Source organism: Coenobita brevimanus, chromosome 53, assembly GCF_032717465.1.
Source record: "Coenobita brevimanus isolate Jiangsu-jjx chromosome 53, ASM3271746v2, whole genome shotgun sequence".
Lineage (NCBI taxonomy): Eukaryota > Metazoa > Arthropoda > Malacostraca > Decapoda > Coenobitidae > Coenobita > Coenobita brevimanus.
In genome coordinates this window covers 28,295,553-28,299,395 of record NC_137006.1, presented here as the reverse complement: position 1 = coordinate 28,299,395, position 3,843 = coordinate 28,295,553, and positions in this window count along the sequence as shown.

Genomic DNA, 3,843 nt, shown 5'->3' with positions numbered 1-3,843 from the left:
ATTGTATGCTTTCTTCTTTTGTGTCACAGCCTGTCTCACCTCTTCATTCCACCACGCTGTTGCTTGCACACCCCTCCGTCTTCTCTTCATCCCACACACCACATCACATGCTGCACATATTTCTTCTGTAAATATCCTGCACACACCTTCCACGTCCCCCATCCGCTCCAAGTCACCTTTGCCCAATTGTTCCTCCACTTCACTCTTATACTCTGCCTTTTTCTCATCCTCTTGTAACCTTTCCACTCTCCTTACAAATACTCCTTCCCGTCCTTCCCTTCTTCTATTTCTCCATCCTATTGGACCTTGGTTCTTGCCACTACCAAGTAGTGGTCAGAAAGTCCACTCCCCCAACCTCTATAAGCTCTTACATCCAATACACATTTTCACATCCTTTCATCCACACACATATAATCAGTCATTGCCTTTCTTTCATTCAGTTCACCACCCACCCTTCTCATCACTCACCATTTATACCTGTGGATCATTTTGTGCCTGAAGAGGGTATTGGCTATCACGAACCCCCTCCCAGTACAAATGTCCACTAACGCACTGCCAATCTCATCTATCTCAGAAGGCACACCCCACTCACCAACTATTCCACCCACCTTCACATTCCCTACTTTACCATTCATATCACCAATCAAAAACACACTTTCATTCCTTCCAAACTTTTCCATGCACACTTCCACATTTGTCCTGAACTCTTCTCTCACTCTGCTTGCATGATCTTGCATTGGTGCATACACACACACAATCGCCCACATCTGTATTCCAACTTTCAATCTTACCCACATAATCATTGACCCAACTGATCCATACTCTCTTATGGTCTTCTTCCATCTTTTACTCACAACTATACATACTCCTTCTTTTGCCCTCTCATTCTCACCTACTCCTGCACATATACCCCATCCATACTCCAATTCTCTCACACTCTCACCTCTCCATTTCATTTCAGTTATTCTGCATACATCCACTTTCGCACCCTCAAGCACCTGGACAATCTCTCTCTCTTTCACCTCATCATTCGCCCCCCTTACATTCCACGTTCCAATTACCATGTCTTTTGTCCAGTCCTTGGTCATCATCTTTCGGTAAGTCCAGTATATATATATATATATATATATATATATATATATATATATATATATATATATATATATATATATATATATATATATATATATATATATATATTATATATATATATATATATATGTATATATATATATATATATTTTATGCGAGGAAGAAGGAACCAAAGACCATGAACCCGCAGTAAGAGTTCCCTCCAAGAGAAAAACAAAATACAAGAGAGAGCCAAATTCAAGATCCATTCATTTCGAGATGCCTGGACACACTGCGTTTGAAAGACTGGAGATCATAGGCAGCAGGAAATACAGACAGAAGGAGACAATTCCAGAGTTGACCTGCTGCATAAATGAAGGACTGGGAGTAACAGTTGACTCTTGCATTAGAGAGTTGGACAGAAAAGGGATGAAAGTTTGCTGCTAGACGGGTGCTACACACCCGTCGTAGAGGTGGAGGAATGCATGCAGACAGTTCAGAGGAGCAGTGACCATTAAAGTACCGATAGAAAAGAGATAAAGATGCAACAGTGCGGCGAAGAGACAGAAGTTGAAGGGAGTCAGTAAGAGGAGGAGAGTTAATGAGACGAAAAGCTATTGACTCCACCCAACTGAGAAGAGCTGTATGTGGGGAGCCTCCCCACACATGAGAGTTGTACTCCACACAGGGGCGGATAAAACCCCTGTATAGAGTCAACAATTGTGCAGGGGTAAAGAAAGGACGGAGTCGGCTTAGCACACCCAATCTCTTGGAAGCAGATTTTACAAGAGATGTAATATGATCTTTCTAAGATAAGTTCCAAGTAAATGAAACCCCAAGCATGTTCAAGGATGATGCAGGATTAAGCTGAATATTATTGAACATTAGTGGGTATACCTGTGGAAGATTTTGTCTGGTTGATAGGTGTAAGAACTGAGTCTTAGATGTATTAAAAACAACATGATTATTTTTACCTCAGTCAGAGATATGAGCCAAGTCAGACATTAGATGTGCCATAGCCTCATCCCTTGCCTGTTGAAGTAACTGCTGAGATGGACGTTGTGGGAATCGAATGGAATGGTGAAGGATGGAGTCATCAGCGTATGAGTGGATAGGGTTAGATGAACAGCTTACAAGGTCATTGATGAATAAAAGGAAGAGAGTTGGTGGTAGGACAGAGCTGTGAGGAGCACCACTGTTGATAGATCTAGGAGAAGAACGATGGCCGTCTATAACAGCGGTTGTTATACGGGAGTAGTTTGTAAGTAGATAATCTTGGTTCCCTTTTGTCTTGCAATGACAGGTAAAGAATAGTATGGGACTATTTTTATTTGTCTTGGAAATATTAACAAAGTCTCACACACAGAGCGAAGTATAAAGTAGAGTCCCGCTAGCTACCTCCCTGTCTCGCTCTCTCTCTCTCTCTCTCTCTCTCTCTTCCATGTTGCTAAGCCCTTCTCCCTACTACCTGCCTGTTCTATGGCCTGTCTCCTTCTGACCTCTTGACTCCTAAATTCTGGTGTAGCAGGGGTCGTGTCACGTGTGTTACACTGTGGTTGGAAAGTTCCAGAAACCTGTGTGTGAGTATGTGTGCATGTGTGTGTATGGTCACGAGGCGCTGTCATGTGCCTATAAAGCATTCCTTGAGTTAAGAGTGTGTAAGCATGTTTAGCATTGCTCGATTCTCGCAGACACAATACCTTCTCATCATTTGACTTCCTGCTTCTATCTGTCTCTCTATCAATCTATTTATCTATTTATCTGTTATGATTTGTAATTATAATATGGAGACCTGACAATAGAACAACCAGAAAGGAAGCTAGCGATGAAGGCACAGATAGGAGGATAGAAACCGTAAGAGGGCAGTTTGGAAATTAAGTATTTATGCCAGACTCTATCGAAAGCCTTCGAGATGTCAAGTGCAATGGCAAAGCTTTCGCCAAAGTTCAGAAAGCAGGCTGACCAGGAGTCTGAAAGGTAGGTGAGAAGATCGCCAGCGGAGCGTCCCTGACGGAACCCATACTGGACATCAGAAAGAAGGTTGTTATAGGAAACATGCCATAAAATTTTTCTACTGAGAATTGATTCGAAAACTTTTGAAATACAGGATATTAAAGCAACTGGACGATCGTTGGAGGGTTGGAAGTGGTCACCCTTCTTTGGGACTGGCTGAATGAGAGCAAACTTCCAGCAAGAAGGAAAGGTACAAGTTGACAGACAAAGGCAAAAGAGTTTGCTTAGGCAGGGTGTAAGCACAGCACAGTTCTTGAGAACATCAGGAGGGACTCCATCAGGCCCATATCCCTTGTTAGTATTGAGGCCAGTGATGGCAGAAAATACATCAGCTGAAGAAATTTTAATGTCAGCCATGAGGAAGTCAGAGGCGGGAAGTGATGGAGGAACAGCACTGGAATCGTCTAAGGTGGAAGTGGAGGAGAAAGTCTGTGTGAAGAGATCTGCTTTATCAGTAGAAGAAACAGCTACAGAGCCATCAGAGTAGAAAAGAGGAGGGAAGGATGATGAGGTAAAGTTGTTAGAAAGGTTTTTGGCAAGGTGCCAGAAGGAGCGGGAAGAATTTGAGTTAGAGAGTTCAGAGCATTTTGTATGGATGAAATTATTTTTAGCAGAGCGAAGAACAGACTTAGCACGATTCCTGGCAGAAACGTATAAAAGATGTGATTCAGGGGTGGGTTGGCTCCGGTACCTTTTATATATATATTTATGTATATATTTATGTATGTATTTATATATATATATATATATATATATATA